Source organism: Ischnura elegans, chromosome 1, assembly GCF_921293095.1.
Source record: "Ischnura elegans chromosome 1, ioIscEleg1.1, whole genome shotgun sequence".
In the NCBI taxonomy this organism is placed as follows: Eukaryota; Metazoa; Arthropoda; class Insecta; order Odonata; family Coenagrionidae; genus Ischnura; species Ischnura elegans.
In genome coordinates, this window is record NC_060246.1 from 134,158,501 (window position 1) to 134,185,012 (window position 26,512).

Below are 26,512 nucleotides of genomic sequence, written 5' to 3' on the forward strand. Positions count from 1 at the left end.
ATTCCCTTTGAAACGAGAGCAATTGGCAGCTATTGTAAATGGGCTTACGAGCGGTGATGTGATGTTGGGCCGCTGCCCGACTGGGTCCGGGGCAATTGGAAGAATCCGGGAGGCATCCCGTTTCCAGAAACGAGGACGGTAGAGAACCTCTCTTCTTCGTGGATGATGAATCATCGTTAATAAGGACCCCTGGCTCATGCGAGGAAGCTTAAGATGGCCAAATTACCCGAGCATCACTTCCGCGGAGTCTGGTCCAAGGCTAAAGCATTGTTTACACGATACATTAACACGTACGAGTTAATGTCTGTTTGCATTGATGATTTTTGTGAACCGGTACGGAACATGTACGAATGCACGAACCAAATTAGAACATTTTCTATTTTCTGTACATACGTTCGCACAAGTTGGAAGGTGCACGGTGCATTTTCGTGTTCATTCACGCGTTCACGCATCTAGAAATTGACTCGTAAAGGTTAAACAGGCCTTGAGAAATCAAATACATCTCCCTCTGGATACTTCCCTTCAATGACGATGAAATTCACAAGAATCACAATAAAATACTGACCGGCCAAGGAAAATAAGATCCAATTCCAGCAATTGTCGGATGTTTTCTACTGAGGCTCCCCATCGTCTTCCGTGACGATCAATTCGGAAAGAGATATCAAGGAGAGGTTGATAATGGACACAAAAACTGACTTGAAGCGCGATCTTCTTTGACGGTGTGGGCTAACTTTAAAAAGAGAGCTTAAGCAAAAATTTACAATGGCTGATTTATCTCCCATTAGCATAAGAGATAATACTCAACCGTAAGGAAATCAATAATGAGAATACTAAAGAGCATAATCACCGAAAACATGTATCACTCACTTAGTAATTCAACCCGATTGATTCTTCGGACAGGTGAGAGTAAAGTTCACCCTAAACTAAGTCACAGGCGGTGATATCACAAATTCAGGCTGGGGGATAGGGCCACCTAGCACTTTGAAGTCTCTTGAAAACATAGATATATTTCGGTAAACATGAAAAAAAATATGCCATTAACTACGCGAAGAATGTGAAATCCATATTATACAGGTAAAATTTCACAGCGCGTAATAATGACCACCACAGATCATGTGGCCATTACATTGGCCCATAGATGAACTAATCCGCAATGCAAGAGCGCAGCCCGAATAACGATCTCAAGTTATGTGATGGGTTACGCCATCAAGTTGTTGATATTAACGCTGGATCATTGAAAGTGCTCTTAACTATTAAACAGCAAAATAGCAGTAAATAATTCTTAAAGAAACGACACGAGGAATAAATCCAGCACTCGAGGAAAAACATAATTTCACCAGAATCAACATAAATATTGTATATAAATGATGAAAAATAAACTTGAAAATAGAATGAGGCACACAAAGTGCATAACTTCGAGGCAGTTTTTCAACGGCAGGAACACATTTCACAAAATTATTCGCAGATGATATGACGTTCCTTCGCACGCCTCATTTCTTGACCCGACGTTAAGTAGGCAAGTCGGATTGGAGAAGGGCTTCTCGATGCGCACACCTTGAAAATGACGTGATCCCTGGAAACCGGTTGGTGCCCACTCAGATAAATGCTGAGAGAAGTATTGCGATCCATCCGACATCACACGCATTGACTTTTTGTAGGAACGGACTCAACTCGCGCCTGAGCCGAAAATTAGGTTAGGCATTAAAAGATTGACACGAAATGAATCGAACTAGGCCTTTGAGAACGGGTGCGATGCGCTCTTGTAATGGATATCTAGAGTCAATATTAGCGAGCGGAATGACCTCCGGCCAAAATCCAAACATAACAATTCGAAAAGATAATGTCAGCAAACGAGGAGCCATTACTGGAAAAACACTGAATTCTAGAATAAAAAACACGGGATACGTAAAATGCCAGCGAAAATGGAGGACTAAATAATATAATTGATAAAGTTCCTTGATTCATATAAATATATAAGAATACATGCGGTTTAAAATCACAAGATAAAACTAAAATAAAGAGTAAGTGACTTCATTGACAGCGTATCATTGAACGGAATAATTTTCCAATGGAAATGCTAAAGCTATAAACAAACTGATGTCAATTCAATACGCATAGATCAAAGTGTGCCACTCTGCGGTCTCTATATAGAAAATATGTACTTACTTACAATTACTGTACACTTACTATTCAAAGCCGTGAAATAGTTTTCTTTCGTGGTATTCCACATTTTGTTTGTTCGCGCTCGGCGTTTCTTTAACCGCAGTCGGCGAGAAGATAACAAAAAAATGCCCCACTAATCTAAAACATTCAAGGGACGGAAGGGAATCCGATACCGACTCATATATAAGTGAATCCGCTTGATCCTAGGGAGAGAGCGGAGTTCAAAACAGCGCGACGCAACCATATAGCTGCTCACGATATACACCAAGCCATCTGCCCACACCCACGAACCTTTTATTGCCACAAGCCCGCTTCCCGCGGAACGAAAACCACTGACTTCCATTTTGTTTAATGGAGGGATAGCAAGAGATGAGGAGGTGGTAGAAAAAAACGGAGTTGCTCATCAAATTGTGTGTGTAAACGGCATGCATCAGCAGTAGGCACCGTATATGCAGCGCTTTTCGCTCCCACACACAGGCTTTTCCGAAGGAGGAAGACAAGCGGGCTAAACTCTGTTCACCGGAAGGAAGGCGACAGCTGAAGGGGAAAAAATGAAAGCCACCAAAAGGCCCACCCTCAAAAAAGGGTTGGGGGGTGGGCAGGGAAAATTTGGTGGTAGTCGTGGAGGGGGAATGATAAGTAGGGGAGGGAATGAAAGAGATAAATTTCAAGGGTTATGGTGACGGAGAACGAATGAATGAAGGCTAGGAATGAGAATGTGAAACTTAGAAAGAAAGCGTCAGTCAAAGAAATCGGAATATTTGTGTCCACAGCAATAATTTAAAAAATTGGGAGATAAGTGAAGGAAATTTCACGTCGCCAGCGGCTGTCATGAGGTACTTAAATAGGCAGTCAAGATTCTCTGCTAAGTAAAGATACTAACGCATATAGTCTTTCGTGCACTCCAAAGTGCCAGGGTAAAACCTTGGGTATGGAATACTTTTTTGGTTCGAATGTGATGCAATTTCAACTACATTGTAGCACGCACATCACAATCTTTCCTAAAATGTTTCCTGAAAAAAGTTCATACTCTATAAAAAAAAAAGCTGTTCGTGGGGAGAAGAGAATCACATATGGGCGTCTGCCACACGCACTTACTTATTTATTTCTGAATAAGAGTAGAAATTCTTAACGGATGAATAAGGAGCAAGCTCTAAGATCCAATTATGAACGAAAACCTTTCCGAATTGTACATTTAACAACTACCTTCTAGGATGTTGTTATCCTCATGAAAGCCAAAAAACTCATAGATCTAAAATATAATTTCATTATCCTTGCTTGACCTCAACGCGTATCACTTCAGTGAACTTTGACACACATGATACATTATAAAACGACCCTACTGAAATTTACAGCTTGAGCTCAACTGAGAGAATAAGAACAACGGGAACTGGACAATTTTATAACACACCATCCCATGAGCAGCGTATCGAGAGTTCAAACCACCGAGGAATCATAAAACTTTCCACGTGGGATTTTTGAAGGTCGTGGTGGACGGGTTGAAGGCTAAAAAGGTCAAAGTAAAAGTGACCCACTTTCGTGTTTATGGTGGTAGTTAATGGAACATCAGGGTTCTCTCTGGAGCATTACTACACCCCGCGAATGAAACCAGCAGCACCAGCCCATTGCATCCTCATTGTGAGATGGATGTGAGTGGCGGGAACGGGCGAAAGGAAAACTTTCTGACGCACGGCACTCAGGAGAGTGGCGGCGAGGGCCGATAGATGATGCTCTTAAAAAACACTTCATCTTCCGTCGTTGAGCGCGACGTACTTGTCACTTATTAAGTGATTGAACGCATTTTCATTGACGTATTAGATTTATCCCGAGACAAGGTCCGTTTTTCGGTTCATGTGCTCGTCGAAGGCACGGACTGTCCAGTCATCCAGGTATATCAGCGAGGAATGAATTCATTATTTAATTTTCAAAAATAACTAAATATATCTTGAGGATTTAAAGAAAATTTTTAGCATTTTATAAGGTTTGAAATGTTGGCACAGAGTGTCTACAATATGTCAAACCCTTCGACACCAATATAATTATTAATGAAGGCTATAAATTAAAGTAACCGAGGCAGGCGAGATGTAGTGGAATGATATCCTGATCTAATACAAAAGAGAGATGCAATTTTTCCACAGATTAATTTGAAAAAAACCTACGATGAGTTTCAACCGTCAGAATGTACTCGACAATGACCGTCGAGTTTCGGTCGAAAAGCGTAGTGGGTTTTTACGTACATTAATGGAAAATTTTCCATATCCCTTCTTCGTTAAATAAGGAGGCTATAAAAGGAAATTGAAACAAGCTTCTGTCTTTCAGGAACTTGAATAACAGTACCCAATCACACAGATGTTAATTCAAAGATATTGTGTATCATAGACGCTAATAAAATATAAATGTTCTATAACCACTTCGCTGGAATCGCTGATAAGATATCGCACACCAAATGACATGATTGCTGAGCTTTGAATATTTTTTTATTTAATAAAAGATACCTGGACTGAATATAGCACAAGTCATCAGCATAAAATTATTTTGCGTCAATTCGGCGTTTTCATTTTTGGACCAAAATTCTTGTTATTGAAAAAATCGAGGGCTACTAAAACTAGTTTTTCTAACAATTCAAAATTACATCACTGCCAGACGAGGTGAGAAAAGCTGCCTAGTCATGATATAAAGGAACAAAAGATTTTTCCGTTAACGTAAGAATTTAAACAATATAAACCTTACTGAGTAAACTTTGCTGCCTTAAATTCCTCTTCCAATTCCCGAAGACAGCTCTGAAAGTGACGGAAGAGACCGGGACTCTAGTCCAGCGCTATCGCCCTGGCCCGAAAGGAGACGGAAAACACACTCCACCCCCTGAACCCGACGGACTGTGACCTTTACGGGGGAAAAACAAGCGGGACGCCTTTTCGGGCTTATCTAATCCAAGATGGACTCTCCTCTCCGACGGAGCGGACGATGGAAGGCGAGCGATTGAAGGAAAGGGCGGCGAAGGAGTTTTTGTATTTGAACGAGAGAGGCCCACCCCCTTCTCTCTCGCCGGCGCTTGATGGCTCAATTGATGACTGGAGGCAGGGGCGCGAGGCGATCGGACGAGACGGAAGGTAGTTACGCATTCATTTGGCCCGAAAAATTACCCTGAGGCACCGATCCGCGCGAAAGGGTCCGAGAGAAACCAATGCCGTAACGAAGTTCAGGGCCACTCTCCACAGGGTTACATAACCCTTTCGTATCCCTATGGGGAGTCCACGATTTCTTATGCAATGGTACCCATATTTACTTGTCTTTCCGATATCCAAACAAATGAGTGTAATTTCAAAAAATCCTCATCCGTACCCACTGCTTTACATTACCTTATAAAATATTAAGAGTCACCAGTCAATCTTATTGCTTCTGCGATTGTGCCAGCTTGATGCACTGATATTTTGATGGCCCAATATCTATTAATACCTGCATGCTGAATAAGTATATAAAAAGGGAAAAAGGTAGGTATTTTTCATCATAATGCATGCAATTTTCAATTTTAAAAATAAAAGTACAACTACGTGGAGTACATTAGCATAAATTTTATGAGAAGCCAAAACCAAAGTTTTGCATAGAATTTAATACTAAATTGTTGCCAGAGATGAAATACCAGGAGCAGGAATTTGGATGCTATATTGTTGTAGCCAATACAACGCTATTCAACCATAGCTCTATTTTCAGCATTCACATAGGATGGTGAAGGTAATAAAGAGTATAAAACCACGAAATAAGTAATTACACAAGACGAGGATTGAACCTGTTATGATGTTATTTACCAAACCTTCCAAGGAATATTTTCCTCAAAATACTCCCTTTTCCAAATTGGCATGCACGTAACAGCATGGATTGGCCCGATAAAAAAACAGTAAAGCAGGATTTACAGTACGGGTTCTTGAAAAAAGTCACTCATGAGTGAAAAAGCATCAACTCTACAAGTCGTAAAAAACTCCATTTTTTGGACCAATTATCGAAAGAATTTCCACAAATACCACGGGTTTGGTAATCTGCAATCTGTTGGGTAATTGCAAAATTCGAATCTTCTGAAACCAAAATATTTCCAAGAAGAACACTTAAGAAAGGACTCCCATGAGACACACGAAAGAATTCCGAAAAACTGGAAGAATGCAGGAAGATAATGAGGTAATGGAGACGGAGATTGAAAGATAAGGAGAGAAACTAAGAGAATTATTGGCGGTGGAAAGTAAGGAAAGAGAAGAAACAAAGAAAAATCAGATACGGGAACAAAGAAAGAAGAAATAAGATAAGGCACAAGGCTGAATGCCAAGAGCATTACCTACTCCGATAGAGCGTCAGCTGCAAATTAGATACTATATGCCGAACATGAACACTGAATGACAATGAACATTTCATTCCGAAAACATTTACGTAAGCATTCCTAAAACATTAAGTTAATTATAATAAATTAGTACCCGTATTTTTTGCATTAATACAGCGATTAATGTGTGTGTTTCACCACTAATTCGAGTGGATGTTTATGTTGGATGGGATATTAATATTAAACTTACGGAATTTTAATAAAGGAATTTTGCTCATCATTATCATCAAATTTAACAAAATTCATGCAATTTCATGCAACGGAGTCAGTATACAAGGGTTAATGATAATTTTTTCAAAGTCTATTTTACTTGTTACTTACCACGCTAATACGTTTACACAATGTATGTTGCTTTAATTAAGTATATATATGAAGTAGAAATATATGATTTAATCACTTCGGATATTGTCCTCCGACCGTTCTAAATATTATCTATATCTTTAGAGTCCCTAATACCTACCTAAAATTTCACTTTACAATTGGAGAAAGTAGATCACTCACGAAGATTTTCTCCACTAAATACTTCACCAACGAATCGGAGCGTCAACCGGCAGTTCCTCCTCAAATTGCCCTTAAATTTCTCCAATACAACTCGTATGCAGAATGTGATGTATCTTTTTAAGTTGGCCGCAGTTTTTTAACGTTTTCCAGAACGGTGATCGGGACGCAAACATTTTCGAGAGAAATTTTAGAGAATAAATGAAATGATACCATTTCGTGTCTCGCCACACGTGAGCGTTTAAAATCAATTCATACTCCGGTTTGAGAGCGGCAGGCTTCCACGCCTGGGATATGGAAATGCAAGGGAACCGGAACAACGCTCACAGCGTGAAGAGTGGACGTTCGCGCACGAATGCATAATGTGCGCGTGGAGGAGAGACGGAGAGAAATGGGCGATGTTTGATCGGGAAGACGGACTGCGTCAGATAGGACTATACTGAACTTTCCGCGGGCAGATTTGGATCGAGCAACGGTATCCTACGATATTGGGATGGATGAATACTTGAGAAAAACACACGAAATTACACTCCGAAATGATAAGTGGCCAACAGCTTTGATTGCATCACCTTGTGAGCAGGGAACCTAAAGGAAAAGTAAAGAACACCATCCCATGAAAGAACAAGACCATTCTTTATATTTATTCCTTCCATAAACGTTTTAGCTATTTTTATAATGCAGAAATAAGTGATGCTTTATGCTACGAGTGGGTAGCATTGCTGATAGGATTTTTGATTGCAATACCGGAGAAGGGACATTAACTTCCTATTAGCTAAAAATAAACTAATGAAAAATTGGTAACGTCTACGCGTTGGATTCTGAAATGAAATCTAAGTTCCACTCAACCTTGTGATATCAATACATAGTTTACGAAACAATGCAAAAAATATTTTTTCAAATCAGGACTTAAATGCAAGAGTAATTTATTCACAACATCTGTTGAATACTTCTAGGGCCAAGCGATGAGGTTATTCCGCAATTTAGATCGTCACTTGCAACACAATAATACACGCATTAGTACCTAAGTTAAAACAAACAAACAGTAACAAAAAAAGGGAGAAGCACACTCAAAAGAGCAGAGTAAAATAATTTTCCAATGCTTAAAAATGCGAAAATACGGTCCAAAAAGATATAAAGCCGAGATATATTTGCCTAAATTCCCATGACGATTGACCATTTTACTTAACATTTAACATTTTTTTTTCACAAAAAAATATGAAATAAGCGAGAACAGATACGAAGAGCATTTAGAAAACAGGTCAATGTAGAAATACCATCTTCCTCAGGTTCTGTTTCAATTGTCGATATTGACGGCGGCGAATGGATATCACTGATCACCAGGATCCAGGGTAGGTAATGGAAGGAGAGAAGCCAAGAGAAGCACCATTTCTCTTGGCGAGAGAAAAGGAGAAGAAACAGTTGCACTTCGATTGACGATAAATAATAAAATGAATAAACAGTGACGGGGGCAATAAAGGAGTTGCTAGGCGACTGGACAGAGAAGAATACACCAGGACAAGAGCGAAAGCGGCTCTCTCCCTCCCTTGGGAAAAATACACATGGTGGAAAAGCAGCTGCAAATATCAGAGAGCATGATGGGAGAAAACTCTCTCCCTCTTCCGTTCCCGTTGCAGGGACCTATCGATGGATGAAAATAATGATAACTTCAATAAATATAGCGCGTAAAATGAGATCGCGGGCACGAAAGAAAGATTGAGAGCGTGAATTCACCCGATACCGTTTTCCGGAACAATTTTTAACCAAAGATAATGTGAAAACCGTCTTCGCTCCATCCAAGAAACAACTTCACTAGAAGAAACATTTGATTGGCTCCCCGGGTCATAGTCAATACAATCGAGGCTGCGTTATGAATATATAAATTGGAAAATAGATGCAGACACTGACAGAAAAAACAATTGAAGAGAGACAAATTCCACCGGACAGTACAGTTTCGTTCACTCCCACATTTGCATGATATTACTCATTCGTAATCCTTTGCTCTGGTATTAACTATTAGATACATTACGTTTCCAAATTTCATGCATGGGTCGTGCGAAAAATCCACACTGAAAAAATCATTCGCCTAGGCGTCATTCTTCCCTGTGGAAATCTGCGGGTGACTCCCGAAAAAGTGGCTAGTCCGTGGCTAGTCCCGGTATACTAAAAAAATCATGTATGGGGAATAAAATAAAATTCTCCACCGAAATTGTCTTCACTTACTTACTCATCAAGGCAGCAAAAAAGTCCAGCCGCATCATCAATGATCCCATTAATTGGATTCCTTAGAAGCGTTGTACAACTGGTTTTGAAAGAATGATAGTGAAACAATACTTGATTCCAAGAGAAGAATTCCTCCATTTTTTTCAGTTGAAGAAAAAAGTAACGATCAGAAGGTAGGTAAGACTCGCTGTAAATTGCAACGTAAATGCGTCGTTGGAAACGTTAATAAATCACAATTATAATTAATGGAGTAACTGCACTGAGGATTGTGGGAAATTTCTCTATAGAAGTCCTTAATCTGCCGAGAAACCCGAAAAACTTCGTAAACACCGAAAATATGCCGACATAATGCATTAAATGATATTATGCTGCACGGATTTTCATGATCATTCACTAGCTTGCCTTGAAGAAATATCAAAAACCAGAGTTACTGAAAGGAATACCTATAAATAAAATATATCCAGTTAGGTACACGGCTTGGATAAAAGCCAATAGCATTAGGAAATAAAGCAAGATATTGACCGCGCAACCTCAATACGATGGCCATCTGTGGAATATAGAAAACGAGGAAGCATTGGCCAGCTGGGGAAATACATGATGAAAGACGAAAGACCATTTGTAAAGGACTATACCGGAGCTCGAGATGGTTCCCCGTTTCAATATAATAAATGAGGCACAAAAAACAATGATGGGCTTGATAATAGGTCATCGTGCGATAGGCGAGATAGAAAATGGAAGAGGCGATTTAAGTTTGACAGGGCGCTCGCGCTGAAATATTGCACGGTCGCACACTCATCTGAGTTCGGACAGGATGGGGAACGATTGAGGAATATGCCCATGGAAGAATGGCCGATGATTCTTCCGGAGATATAGGGAGAAACGCTCGATTGGGGAGATATCGAGATGGCAAGTAGGCGGAAAGTCCTGGATCTAGCCACCAAAGCTTGGAGTGAATCTCACAATGTAGAATGGAAAGAAATGATGCGTGCATAATATACATAAATGTAGGAACGAGGTCAAAATAATACTAGTACGCATATGTATTTAATATCTTATTGCTTTCATTTTTTTAAACAAGCATGATCGATTATATTGTCTTCTATTCCTGGGCGATTTCTTTTAAACGAACAATACTAATATAATACGTCCAGTGTAGTAGTTACTCAGGATATTGCTCACGAAATAATACAGTGGACATTTAACGAAAGCAAGGGCTGGTTTTTACAGTACTGATAAATGAACTCAGTAAAATTACTATTGAGCTGTCAACAAATACAGACCTTGTTCGATGACCAAGAATCAATGAGATAATAAACTTTTTAAAAATATTTTGAAAGTCTTTCAACTTATTATTGATAATTTTGGCAAAAGCCTGGAAGTATTGATGATAAAAATAAACGTTAGAGCAAATTTTCCTGAGAATCAAAAAATATATTGTACAAGAATCCAGTGAAACTCGATAAAATGAAACGGATAAATCAAGAAAGCAAAAAAGAATCAAATGATAGAATTATAAAATAAAAGTAATACAAACTGAGGTATAATACTTCCTTCAATTATGGATATACGGAATTCGCAAGCATGCAAAATAGCAAGGCGTTCGAAGGAATTCCAGCTACGCAACAATCGGATAATTTTCCGAGAAATCCTTTCCTAGCATCGATTGATTTTCCGCGTGTTGCTGGGAGCGTGTCCAAGGGAAGAGGTGGTAACCCCGCGGGGAGGAGGCGCTCCGCTGGCGCCGGTCCACCACCCGTCACGACGACCCCACGAGCCCTCTGCTTCGAACACACACACAATAGCCTCCACGGCGACAACGGCCGTCATTAATTACCGCTCGACAATTTACGGCTTGGGATTAGGCGTATCGTTTTTCCGTCTGCCTCAGCCGTGAGCTCTATGCGGCCCGCGCACGATCCAGCGGAGCGGAGCCGCGATGCATTAGTTCCACTCGTACACTCCTCGTGGCGTTATCGCGGTCGTCATCGGAGAATGAGACACTGCTGCCAAACGTCGAATGTATCACCATCAATTAACTACGAAATCGCCTCATAACTCTGGGGCGATAGATAGCCGAGTTTCAAGGGAAGAATACCTGTTGTGGCAAATTTTAAGTAATATGGAATGGCTGTAAGTTTGCAGCGGAGTTGATCACACATCTCTCAAGCTACAACATACAAAATATTTACACTACTTGCTCGATTATGACACAAGTAACTTCAAGTGGCAGAGCTCGCAAGTGTTACTGAGTAAAGCCTGAATCATACGGTAAGTTTTTCCATGCCTTTCCAACGATCGCTCAAGTGGTGACGGAAAAAAACGACCGTTTCCCGCGATCATTCTCCGCGATGGCTTGAAGGCTGGGTTTTCCATCACAAGGCACGTCCCTCATCTATTTACATAGCTGAAATCATGGCTGGTACCGTCTTTCAGCTAATCGAACGCAAGGCCGTTTCAACCCCACGTTGGGCATTAAATTGAATTACAGTTGTAAATGTCGAAAGTGACGGAATAAGCGATGGAAAAAGGGGCGGTGGAAATGAGCGTGTGATTAAAAAAATTATGGGTCGAGCGATCACTCTTTTCGTCGCTGAAAACCTTTCCTGTGCGATTCCGCTTGAGCATTGATGAGCACAGACCAGTGCTTAGGTTAACGTTGAACTGCAGGGTTGTCTCGCATTTTAAGATTCAGCCGAGCAAACTTAAGGTGCGTTTACACTGTGTAACTTGTTATATAAAACAGGTTACACGTAAAATGTTTTACGAAAAAGTTACAAATCCGTGTAGCATGTTACATTTAACATTGTGTTATAAAACGAAAATCATGTTATACCACAATTTTTTGGTTTCCCACACTCAAGCGGGAAACAAAAAAAACTTGTGGTAAAACACGATGTTTTATTTTGTAACACAATGTTACATGCAGGGACGCCGACTTACAAAAAATATTGGGGGGGCCCAAACCGGGGATCTTGCCCCAGGAATTTTGATAAGTAGTGAGTTATAAGTTTTTTAAGCATTTTCGAAGAGTCATATGATCAACATTAGAACCCTGGTAACTCGAATCTCGATATCTGGACTCTCCGGGGAAAATCGACAAGCCTGGCACATTTTTTCCTCACACACACAACGAAATTTTGAGGGGGCTCGGGCCCCCTCAGGCCCCATGGAGTCGGCGCCACTGGACTTACATGTAACTTCTTACACGGATTTGTAACTTTTTCGTAAAACATGTCATATGTAACTTGTTTTACATAGCATGTTGCACAGTGTAAACGCACTATTAGCCACAACTAAGAACAATCTAGCAAAATAAAATGCGAGAACCAGCACCGCTTAGTTCTATTCTGTCATCTGTCTTAATGGGGAGAAGGAACGACTAAGTAGAAGAAAGAAGTCGAGAGGGAGAGGAGATTGAGAAGGAGGGGGGAACGGGGGGGGGGGGGGGAGAGCGGCAGAGGAGAGGGAGGGGGAGGGTAAGGATGAGAGGAAAACATCCTTGAAGGGGGTGGGGGATGCAACATCTTTAAAACAGGCTGTGGGAATGGCGATTCCGAAGCTGACGTGATCACCACTCACACACACACATACACATGCCACGAGAGTTTTGCTGCCAACCAGATACGGATGCAATGTGCCGAGGAGAAGCACTCTTCCGTGGACTAGCGTAGGGAAGGACACAGAGGGTTATGAGGGCCGGAAGGGTGAAATGAGATAAGAGAAGGGAATGTACAGTAGAAGCACAATTGGTCCCTCAGGAGGCAGTGAAAAAGGCAAGTCCCTCCGGAAACAAGCAGTGCCACACTCAAACGACGCTAATTGCTGAAGGAAAGTGGACTCTATCGAAGAAGGAAAGATTCCGAAAATACTTCGAGGGGATTCACAAAGTGTCCAGAGCGGCAATATCCTGCTAAGTGCACTGCTACGATCTTGGATGAATTCTACCCAAGAATTCTTCTTTGCAGCAGAGTTAAATATATCGAATAAGATTCCCAAATATTTTCACCAGAAAAAAAAACTTTTTTTAAATCCATGAATTGCTGGAGAATTATTCACGGAAAGTAACGATAACGGATGACATACTAATAACGCTCGTAGCAGCAATGAGCATGACACGTATCTACAGCAGAAAAATATTCCTGAGATAGTGATCTTAGCTCAGCCAACTGAAAATGTATCAAGATCATTCCGCAGATGAATAAAAAGCCTATGAACAGTAAAGTAACTATACATTATGGAAAAACATTAAGATCCACCTTCTTTGCAAAACACTGTCTTAAGCAAACCTTATTTCCATCGTTAGATTAAATACAATGCATGGTATATAAAAAATGATTTATTTATAAATTCAAAGTGCTGGTACTGAAAAAATTTCGCAGTCGGTAGGATTCGAACCTACGCTCCCAGAGGGAATCTGATTTCTAGTCAGACGCCTTAACCACTCGGCCACGACTGCCTTAATGACGGAGACGTCACTTAACAAAGTCAACGGAGTCTTCGCAACTTTTATCATCAAGAAGCCACGTAATAAAAATACTAGATTTCTAAATTTAAAATTATAATTCATGATTTCAAAAATTCTCTAAATACCGCTAGGATGATACCTGAAAAATGTGAAAGGAATATCAAGTTTCCTCACATGCATCTCGTCCTAATTTCTTTTCTATTGCGATAGGTTCTGAGGTGCTGTCTCTATCTAAAAATGGACAAGCACACAGGATATTTGGCGATTGCTCAAATGTGTCAATTAATACAGCCTTTGCGAATGGTTACGTTCCTTGATTGCCGCGATAGCCAGGGGGGGGCGTTCAAGGGGTCCGGACGCCACTCTCCCCCCCCCCCCTCCACCCCCGAAATATAAAAACAAAATTATTTTCCTTCTACAAAAGAAAACGAAATGATGAAAAATCATGAATTTACAAAATATTTCTTTGATAAATGAAGGTTTATCCATTATGAGAAGTGTTAAAATTAGTTTAAAACCCATTAATTGGTGCTCAGTTTTTCAAAAATTTTCCCCCTTGGTTTTGGTCCCCCCTCCCCGAGCGAAATTCCTACCTACGCCACTGCTTGATTGGTTTCAAGTCGCTACGATTCTTTCATTATAATGTTAGTTTACTTCAGCTATTTCTTTAATAGTCTAATGAAATGAAGGAGCAACGTTGATTCTAAAGATACACATTTAAAATTTTTATGACCTGATGCCATCCAAAAACAAAAGATTGTTTGACAAAGACAAAGTTTGAGGATAAATATATATTCTCGCTACTCACACGGCCGTATGCGGGTTCTTCCCATTAAATGTTCACGCACGGGATCAAAGCAGGCCTGAGCGACGTTAAGAATACCATCGGAGAGCACGGAAACACACTCCTAACAAAACGCCCGACAAGAGGATAGTTAGGTAAACTGATCGATGGCAACCGAAGTTTTTGGAGACAAGATGTCGTCCATCATCAGGGCACAATAAAATAATTGATTGCTACGGAAGATGGAAACTTAAACCATAGTTTTTGTCACGATGCCGATCAATGAAATATTGAATGAAAGATATCTTTGACCAACCGGAAGTGTACACAAACACGTCCGCACATTCATCGGCACCCCAGTTTCTCTCACACAACAGCCATATCACTAATCGATGGATGACGTAAGAGAGCTTTCTACCCTATACAAAAGAGAACTCATTTTTGAACTCGTTCGGATAAACCTGGCTGTTACGAATCCGCAACTCATTCACAAACCACTCCCAAGTAAGGTATCAAACATCGATATACGCAACCAATCATGCATGAATATTCCACTAGGGAACGTGAAGACGCATGTGGCGTGAAAGTTAGAATTCTCAAATAATTTATGCATAACATTTTATTAAAAGTACATGTGCAACATAAGTTAAATTTAAATTCCTCCTTAGCACCAACAATAACTATATGTTTAGAGTCAAAGCTGGCTAAATTTCGTCAAAAATTATCACTTGCAATTTCCGAGTTAGTATTTGTACTTATTTAAATGCTGTAATGTGTGAAAGTTTTGCGAAAACTTTAATTTTATGTTGTCAAACAGGTCTTTTCATCTTTCTCGTGTTAGATTAGCGAAGACTAGTGACTTTTGTGTATGTGGTTTTAGTCCACGTATGGCCTGCCTTTACGAGAGTTCAATCTAAGTTGGTTGCATTACAATTATAACATTCAAGACCTGTACTCCAAGACAGTGAATAAACATAAAACGTTATCACCTGCAGCCTTTGTGGAACAGTCCGCCAGTATTCAGTCAGTGGAATGAGATATGGCGCCCGCGGAACCGAGGGGGAACTCATACGGTGCCCTCATCGGTCTGATATCGCTGAATACGGAGGATATGTGGGGGGAGAAGGAGGAGGGGAGAATCGAAAAAGTAAAAAAAGAACGCGTAAGAAAAAGGAAGGAGTGAAACGGGTCGACGATCTTCTTTCCATGGCGGTCGACGGCGAAGGCTGTGGGCTAAGCGGGGAAAGATAAAAATGGCGGGAGTGGAATGCAAAAGGAGGAAAAGAAAAATGATAGGAAGGAAGAAGGCAAACGCAATGAAGGCAAGGCACACGGAACTCAAACAGAGAGGTGGATGGAAATCTACAGCAAAGACTGAATGTTAAAGATAAAATAGTAAAAAAGACCCAGGACACATAATTATTAAAGATGTAATGAACATTCTTTATTCATCGATTTCCACGTCCGTATAAATTAGCGATCCCAAATAAATTTGTGTATACATGCCCTAAATAAATAACTTTACTCCACGTAAAAAGTGTATTCGTTGCCAGTGTATAACAATGGCATCAATACAAAAAAATTCATCCTGGTTGACAAGGAGACAAGCGCATGAGCAATCACAGGCAAGGCTTCGATTTAAGCAGCAATTGTAAGTTAGATAGTAGGTTTCCACAGGCTGATTTAAAGTCAGTTTTTTCTTTCGGATTTTGCTAGGTGTTATGTTGTTGATACTGAATCTATTTAAATGCGTGAAAAAAACCTGTAAAAAGAGCTAATGGCAGTTTTCGAGAGAAAATTTAATTTTTCAGCTTACTTTCAATGCCCAAACGTTTTTTTTTACATTAAAACTCTATTAGATAGGAACTTCTTCGAAATGTACATGAGTTTCAACGTTGATGGGTATGAGAACATGCTGAAGGTCACTCTACATATTGCAACTGTACGGGGTAGGCGCATGAGCGGAGAACAAAGACTGCAATTGGGCGGGAGGATACTGAGAGAGAAAGAAAGTTGTGGTCGCGGAGGTGTGAACATCACGAACGTGCGGTTTCGTCGGTGATGACGACGAAGGCCGGGAGCTATACTAGGAGGAGTCGCGACCGGGATGCCTTTCAAAACCATACCGCCCACCTCCTTCTGATCTTCCCCGGCCCAGTGCTTTTTTACCGGCAATATCAGCTTCGTGATGGTACGAGCGTGCTGCGCCCGCTCCCAGCGGGCTTCCCCCGCTATTTTCAATGCAGGTCCACAGAGGGATAGGCGCGTTCCCAATTTTAAAATGTAGAAAAAAAGGCAGGGTCTTATGTACAAATTTAATTGGAATGTTCATGAACAAATTGAGGTCAGAGGACCTCTTTAAACACAACATTGGAAGTAATTACACTATCCTCTGTTAAACGCACATGATGACTCATACTTACGTATCCACAGGAGACTTGAATGTGGAATCAGCCGCATTTTGATAAAAGTTATTTAAAGAATGCGAGATATTGTTGCAAATGAACAAATGTATCAGTTTGTGCGCCGTTTACGTCAGGAATATTTACCGTTTTTTTTAATTATTTAAAAACCAATTTTAGGAAACAGCAATATTTAGGAAGTAAGATATGCCGTCGCATGTTCTCTGATAAATTCTGTGCATTTTGGTACCTCATTTGTAGAGTCTGGTTGCGTATAAGTTGAGAAAAAGGTATCTATACAGTAGAAATAATATAGAAGATAATGCAACCAACGTAATGTCGGGAGTTAGAACGCTCGTAAAAGCAAGTCATGCGTGAAATACGTGCATATTTAAAAGACACTAAGTAGTCCTAGCAAAATCGTCTCTTAAAAGATGAAAAGACATAAACGAAATGGAGAATTGCATTTTTTTCAGAACAATAATCCATTACAGTAGGTAAATAAGTACAATAAGGTAACTTACCTGGAAATCGAAATGTAGTGACGAAATTGAACCAACTTTTACCTTACACATATTGTTATTGTAAGAACAAAGGGAAATATTAGATTCAGAAGGTGATGTATAAATTATCTGCGAATTCATGAGCGCATTCTCTATGTTTTCAGTCTAAAAACCGAGTTTGACATTATGATCAATTCTTTTTTTTTATCAGCACACAGTGCGTAGGTTGGGCAATAGATCAATTCCCATCCTGTTTAAGTCAGTATCCCAGAACAAGGTGTAACTATCGGCCGGTCCCTGGGCCAATGGCAAGGGACCCACAAACCCACCCGCCCATCGCCCACAATTCCTTGGGAAAAAAATCTCTCCTAGCTGATGGCAGCGACGGTTCGCGTACAGCTGACGAGCGACTGCGAGTTCTCACGTCGCCGCCATCAGAGGCCTCGGGCCATTTGCGACCCACATAGGTCACACACACACGTTCACAAAGCGGGCGACCGGCTGCGCAGAGACGGTTGAGACCTCCACATATCCACCCACTGCTATCACACCTCCTACGCCCTCCCGCTCCCATCCCATCTTACACCTCCATCAATATATCTGGCCTTCCCACCAATCAACCGCAGCAATTAACTGAGCTAATTACGTACTGCTCCCGCTTTTACACATACGATTCCTTTCCCACACATCCCAGACAACTGTGACAGGATAAAAAAAGACTGAAAAACAAAGAAAGGTATTTGGAGCCACCTATTTATTTTACGCCATGCTAGATTGTTAGCGTCGGCAGCCGCAAATTCGACTACTATAACAAAAAATATGCATCCACCACATATTTTGCAGTTGTATGCAAAAAGGTTTCAATTTAACCCTAAGAACAAATTTAATACATGTTTATTGTGTTCAGGATGACATAGTCTCTGATACTACTTCATGATATTCATTCAATCACTCACTCCGATGGCCATTTATACCCTAAATAGTGTATGACCTCGCAATTGTCTGCCTTCAACTCTTTCTAACTTCTGCATTCACCTCGCTGACTCCCATATCAATCAGCACCTCATCCTTCCATCTTTTTCTCGGTCTTCCTGGAGTTCATCTTCCACCAGGGTTTTCTGCCCAGACATATTTTTACTAGGGCCTCTTGCTCTACATATATAGATAAATTACTAGTTTGTCCACATTTAATTTGATTGAGAGCTAGGTTTCGGCGTATCTTATTATCATCACTTCTTATGATAGTACGATAAGCCACAATAGAGGTAGGAATCAAAATAAAGGTGGAATATCTACTTGGAAATTTTCATTCTCGAATCAGACAGAAATGTATTGAAAATTACGTTTTTATTGAGGATATTTATACGGATACCTTTTATTGAAACACTGAGGGAAAAAATAAACGTTGCTAGCCGCTTTCGTACTCACAAAACTCGTTCCCATGAAATAAAATTCAAAACTTTTCGATAGACCGTCAAATAAAAATTCCTTAAATATACCGTAGACACTTGTTTCTTGGAACCATAAGACCCCCGTAGCGCTCGTAATTACAGAACCGACTGGCGAGTGAACATACTGCGCTGCTTCTAAAACCGGAACTGGAAAAAAATATATTACGCATCGATTCCGCGAATGGCAGTCACCTTGGTGTGTTAGCACAACCACAGCACTCGCGGTGAGTTGCGTTGAAGCGGGCACAGAGCACACACGTCCCTGGCCGGGTTGTCGCGGGTCGACACCCGAGAGCCGAGCTTGTCACCCGAGCGCCTTTGCCGCGCCGTCAGCGCTCCACGGGGGCTTGTCGGCGAGCTGTTACCGCACACACAACAACAGTCGGACGGCCTTGGCTCCGTGGCCCACTAAGTACACGCTCCTCCTCGGAGCACACATGAATTCACACAACTGTCACTCCCTTCCTCCCCACCCCTTTTCGAAGGGGAAGTGGGAGGCTCTGCAGGAGAGCGGAGGTAGAAAGGCTAGGTGGGGTTTAGCTAGGAGCCGCGTGTTATTCTATGCGCTCTCGGACTGTATTCCTTCTTTGTGTGCGTGTATTTTGCGACCCTTGCGTCAGGAAAACAGCTGGAGGTGATTTATGTACAGAGAGAGAGAGAAGCACCTAATGGAGAGTAAACTGCCGTGGGCTAAAATATTTCTCACAGCGCCGTAGAAAGAGACAATCCAGCGATCACCCTTTCCGTGTGGTTTCTTTAGTCTCCCAGGGGTCACTGGAGCAATGGTAACCAACACGCCACATAAATAGTCGGCGAATCACTGATGTTGTAATTAAATGATACACGGCCCCACCATTTATCATTCCTCTATCTGCAGTAACCTGCTCTAATAGGCCGTTCACAAAGTCATGAAGAACGAATTTTCTGAAAAGAATTAAATTATTCTTTTTAGGCTCCCAGTTTACCTAATTATACTCAGCGCACATCGCTTTCAAAAAGCTTCATGAATTCATTGGCCACCTTATTACAATTTTTTTCGAGGTGCAACATGGAGAACCACCGGCTTGGAGCCACAACTCCACAGAGACTTTTAAGGAGTGAAGCTAACCCCACCTCCTTTATTTAATTTTGGTTTACGAACTTGAAGCGGACTATTGGAGTTTTACGAAAGAAAAACTTCAGAGTTCCTATAAATATTTCTCATTCGTAAATAACTCGCACATTCAGTCTTACAGTTAGATACACAATATTTTACGCCCAAGATTTTAATGATGGCTCGGTTGACGTATTACACAAGAGTGGTTAGCACCGTAATCATTATTCAAAGAAAGAGTGTTCAGATCATGGAAAATCCACGTGATGATAACGATGAATCTAAAAGTTGCGCCTCAAGAGGTATGGTTGAAGTGCGTAGTATGTTATTTAATGGATTTCCGTTTTTTTGCACGTTACCTTATCTAATTGCATACCGAAAGATATCACACGAGCTATAAACCTGTTACCAGTATGCGATCAACTTTGAATAGCTCACTTCGTGCCAAAGAAATGCGATTATGTCAACTCGCACAATTACATTCCACAAGCAAACTAGTTCAGGAGCTAAGTTGGCACCGATATTTTCAGTTTCACGACGATATGACGTTATGGTTTACTTACCAGATATTTGCATGAAAAGGTGGTAAAATATTTTGAAGAACCCACCATGTGGTCCCGTTAAACAGGACGCAGTAAACGCGACGAGAGTTACCATTTTTTTCGCCACCGTCTGGAACCTTTCTCATTTTGCGGCCAAGGTCGACGTAATGGAGCAGGGATGGATGAACACACACGAGAGCCAAGTCAATCAACACGCCCTCAGGCCGTTCGAGAAGATGATTCGCACCATATATTTTTCAGCTGAGACAAAAAAAACCCTTCTTGGGTGATCGTGAAAATGGCCATGCTTCTATTTCTTCGATACGAGGATTGATCTTTCCACAGGAAATCATGTTGACAGAAAACCTGTAAGTCATGAAGGCGGTGTCAATCAATAGAAATTCCATTCAAATATGTACGAATAAGGCTCAAGGTTTACATACGTTTTTCGATCAAAATATTAGTTTAAATGGAGTAAAATAACTCTTCTGAACAGTCATCAGCAGCAAAAACATCATTCTGCACGCGGAAATGCGGTAAGGACATTTTTGTGTGCAAATTGTTTCCAAACATTAGACTCCATCTCGTCCGCGGTCCAGCTAAAAAAGTAATCTCTTTTAATGGCCTGGAAATGAAGGGCTTCCACTTCCCAAAAAAATGAATACATATGATTTTGTACGACGTCTCGGAATAGCCATAGCTATTGAAAACTACGCCTCGGGAACTGTACCTTTCACTTTCGAGGACAGCTAACCTTCCTTAACCCTTTGACTCCTGTGGAGAACATCCTAGTTTTGCCTTCCCTATACAATGGCACGGTGGATACCCTACGGTACTCACTCGACACTCATCAGAGTGGTTCACGGTCTCTCATTGGCCAGTAATCGATAATTGGTTACTCTTAGCCATTCACTGACGGTTCAGACACATAATAGCCGTCATTGGGAGTCGAAGCGCCTCGCTATCCTCCATGCAAGCGGCTCCTCTCCTTCCCGAGACATTAACCGATCGGTGTCAGGCAAACATGTAGGCGTTCACTCCTCAAGAGAAATAAGTGCACTTTAAAAGCTATCATAGGGAAACGCAACCGCCGCGAGAGAGCGATGTTGCTCACTTATCGTCCCTTTTTAGTAAGTATCACCAGACATCAATTCCCAATTCCCAGTGACTTTCGAATACAGTCCAAGAAGTATATTTGGGGAAACGGCCAACCTAAATCTGCAAATAAAACACACATTGCATTTTCCCACGAAAGCGCTTAAAGGTGTCAATATGACGAAGCAATGTCTACACTCGCTTGAAAGAGATTCCACCACGAAAAGTGAAAACATTTTGTCCAATATCTCAGGAGCGATTTCCAAATAACTTCAGAAGAGGACACAACCAAAGGTGGAAAATTTTCTCCTACGATAAGAAGAAGATGAGATTGATATTTCTTACATTGATTTTAAAGAACCTATGGATTATTGGCAATGTTCAAAGCCGAGGATAGTACAGAAAGAAGATTTGGTGGATAAGAACAGCCTCTTTGGAAAATCATGGTTAATGCTAACAATATAACTATGAAATTCAGTGTATTATTCGTGGCCCATTGTGTAAGATGCGTTTCTAGAGCTGACGGATCGATGCATACTAAAAAGTGGAACCTATAGAATCAAAAGAAATCATGAAAACTGCTTTTGATCGCGGGACATTGATGCTTAAACATGAGGGCGCGCCATGCTTATTTTCCGCACAGTTATTATCATCTGGGTCTAAACAGACGCGCTTTTAAACTTCGACAATCATGTAGCACAAGGTGATCTCGATGAAATTTACCAAACGCTTACTAAAAGAGAACACGCATCACATATTATGTTCCACCTTTTACCGAAACATGGTCTTATTTTCAAAAAAAGAGGGAAAATATTGATAATAGATATCAATTGTACAGCGACATCGAATGGGCTTGATTTTATACAGAAAATCGCTGCAATTGTTGAAGATAATAAAGCTCAGAATTAGAGCTAAAGCATACACATCGCAGAGGTTCATCAACACCTGCTCTGGAGGGATATTTAATGTTAAAATGGTATTAAAAACACGGTGTAAACAATCATCAAAACCTTATGCCTCCTTCAATTTTCATAGAAAAAATTTCAGTGCTATTCAGCGATATTCACCTTGCATAATGAAATATGAATATACTTTATTATTTCACGTAAATTTAATACTGAACGACCCAGGTTTCACGTGGCACGCCGTCATCTTGTGATGACCATATGATACGTGCCACCTAGGTCGTACAGTAATAAATGTATATCGAATTACGGAGGTATTCTCCTTACTTGCTAAAAGGAAATTCGTCTGAGCTACAGAAAATAACAGGTGTATTTCACATACTTCTTTTGAATTTCCACGAAAATTGAGGAAAAAGAAAATTAGAAAAAGATTGAGCATCCTAATTGCAAGTGACGACGATACTTTGCTTCGGGTTTCTTTTCAAGGGAACGCAACCTCAGTTGTTCAACGGAAAACGAGTCGTGGGGATGGACCATTTTAGGAAGTCCTTTTTCGGTACAGAGAGAGAGAGGGAGGGAGAGAGAGGTGAGGAGGAAACGTTTACATAGGGACGACTTTCACCGAATGAGCATTAACAAGGAGAGGAAAATAAGGGCGAAAATAAGGCTTTTCCCTACGGGCGTGCCTTGCTCACTCCATCTACGAGAATTTTCCACTCTACAAAAGGGCAATAGCGCGGATTTGAAAACCTAACCGGGAAATTTTCCGGAAAATGCGGATGATTCTGAAAATCGTTCCACAAATCTTCCGAGACGGCTCTCACAAGCCCGCCGGGAGCGCTAAACGGGAGGAGGCGCGAGGTATTTCCTGGAAGAGAATGACACAATGGAAAGATTTGCCACCTGACCGCTCCTCTTCCTCGCGAGGATTTTTATTGGGTGAAGGATAACTCGAGAGGATGGATGGACGCGCAAAAAAAAAAGACGCGCGCTCTCGAAAAATTGCCGAGATTTTTCTCATGGCCTCAATTACTACCGGGGTTTTCCACGGTGGAGGCGGGGTGAAGTCCTCGCTTGCCAAACAAGAGGTCGCGGTTTCGAGTCCCACCTGGGTTTGTTGCCCCGATCTTGGGAATGGTAGTTCGTAAACTTAAAAAAAAAAAAACGATATAAAAGGCCAACATGTGCAGTTTTAGGTTGCATGGAATAAAAGATATCCACAGCAATCCCAAGATAGCCGACAGTTCTTTTCTTTTTAATCGAAAGTACACTATGGTAGGTATACCATATGGATAATGAAAAGTAGACGGCCATGAAATATCATATCACCCGAAGAAAGAAATCGGGGTTCAACCGCAAGCATGATAGGAGATAAAATCTGTTAAAAAAAGGAATATTTAACACGCTAAGAGAATTTTGAATGCCAGGAGACTTTAAAATGACTCAAAACCTTTACCGAAAGATCAAGCTTGGTTGGATTTTTCAAGACTAGATGGAACACCGAATCGATTCATACAAATTTGAACTAAAATTTTCCCAGTTTAAAACTTTGGGAGCTTTCCATTTTCAAGACTAATCCAAGCCACCAAGACACGAAAATTAATGCTCAAAACAAATGGAAATATTTACATCTGTTCATAAGAATTTATAAAGATGAAACTATCGAACAAGCTAAATAGAATACTAATCACACTATTTTAAGTTTAAATTAAAATACAGAAAACAAACCATGTTATCCAACGTATTGTTTCGCGAACGCCATTAGTGTACAAGGCATTAACTTGAACTGAAGTGGCAACGGTACCACAACAAATGAAAATCATTACAAAGTTAAATATTATAGGGAGTACTTCCTAGTGGATTCATTTAAAACAGAAAAAGAATCCATTATATTTTTCTTGAGACTAAATCTATGCTATGTTATAAGGATTTCAGTATCAGAAACATAATGAGTAAGGAATGCTATGAAACAATGAAAAACTTTTGCGAATTTTTCCAGCCATAAGTAAACTTTTTCAAACTGATTCGATTAAGAAGAGGGGAATGACGCGCCCAATAAATTCTACCGGCATATCTTCTCTGAAACTAACCTCATCAAGCAAAAATACATCAGCAAACGCGTTTCATCACTGCATACAAAGCCACCGTATGAGGCAGTTGAATGACTTCATGACAAAGAATGGAAGAGAGGATGCCATGGAGGTGAGATGTATACGAATGTCTCTGTCACAAGAGCAGCTTTGAAAGTCGGACGAGAATTACGAGAATCCAGGTGGGAAGGTATGTATCCAGCGCCGCTAAACTGGACATCAAACAATTGCGCAATGAGGGCACGAGGTGAAAACGCAGTCTTCTCTATTTAACGCGATAGCAATTTCTCACTGGTGAAACTAACTGAGGTACAAAGCTGCAAAAGACAAGAAACACTCCTCTGCGATGGTTGGAGTAAGGTCGCAGTTTTGAACAGCGACAACATTTTTGCATCGAAACCAACTTTGAAATCACCATAAAATAACTGCATTTACTCGTTTATTTTCATTTCAATGAACAAATAAAAGGGGAAAATAAAAAACATAAGTCACTACTACCACGTGTAAGAACTGAGAATAGTTAGAAAACATTATTCTGCTTAAAAAGCCTAAATTTATCGCTATTCATGAATTTTTCTAAATTACCTGCCATCGGGCGTCATCATCAAGCTACCAAATTACGAATAACTTATAACAGTCCATAGAATGGCGGACCGTCTTTCATTGGACTTATCAAATACTATTGGCCCAAAAATAATTGGAATACATTCTTTATTTTGTGCAATCTATGCTTCTGATCACTTTTGCACAACAAATACTCATTTGCACTACACCAGATGAAAATTTATACTTATTTTAGGAAATGGGCAATCCATAATAAGAAATCATTGTTCTTATTCCGAACAAATAAATAAATGACAATTAAACTAAATATTCTAGACCCAGGGTGTACAGAGTTATGGTGCTTTCACACCGCTTTCAGTATTTTATTAACTCCGGATGCGAAACAGTTAAGTTCCATTAGCATTCATCAGCTCACGCATGAATATTCAGTCTACCTATTTTTTGCTTTCAGTTAGCGAAAATTTTAGTCCCCAAAAGGAAACTAATCAAGTTTTACCACTCCAAATTCACAACCTTCGCCATACAAAACCCGATTAAGTGGTCGGGGTCACAGGCGCTCCGGGAAGCATATGGACCAAAAGGCATCGTAAATTTTGTCACCTTGACGACAATGCCTCACGGCCAACTATATTTTTCTCACAGCTATAGGCGATTCTTGAGCCTGAAAACGGAAACGCTATCTGGAGGGAAGAGAAAAACAGGAAAAACACCCAGGGATGGGAAAAATGAGATGACACCATAGGATCAAAGAAGGACGGTCTCTAGTAGTTTTCCTCGCGAGTGAAATTCTGAGAGGTGGGAAAAAAGAAGCATTTAGACTTGGATGCTAAATTTCGTCCTTCAGGTTTATTTTCTGATTCTACTTCGCACTAAAAATGTCCTTCTTTCAAATAAACACTCAGATAAACTACGAACTTTCTCATTTTCATATCGTGGGATTTTGGGGAACAGCCTTGGGAGGGATAAAGTGAAATTAGTGAAAGAGGGAGCAGAAAAACGAGCACATTAAGTACAGTGTTACGATGGGGTATGACGTCAAAAATATATTTTTTATGACCTAAAAAATAAAGTCGACAATTTATTTATTCATTTATTTGTATAATACCAAAAACAGCCCTAAGGCCTTTACATTGGGTTTATAAACAAAATAAATTATGTAAATATAATTATTAAACATGTATAAAAATAATTTCATAAATAACAACCATTTTCAACGTATACAATACATACAAAAGGTCGGTGCCAAAAAGATAGTCTTTTCAATAGGGTAGTTTCCTTCATCAAAGAAAACGAAAGGCATTGATTGCGATTCGTTACCCACCATTACTGTATTCATAATATACAAATTATTTCGTTTTAGAAATACCGGTT

General features: G+C 40.4%; 1 protein-coding gene and 1 non-coding gene across 4 annotated transcripts in view; both read right to left on the reverse strand.

Moving 5' to 3' along the window:
• The window catches only part of LOC124170490 (rho GTPase-activating protein 7), a 365,673-nt gene that overhangs the window by 325,810 nt on the left and 13,351 nt on the right, over positions 1-26,512 (reverse strand). The gene's annotated exons all lie outside the window — the stretch shown is intronic.
• Positions 13,622-13,703, reverse strand: Trnas-aga. Its single transcript has one exon. It is a non-coding gene; the product is annotated as a tRNA-Ser (tRNA).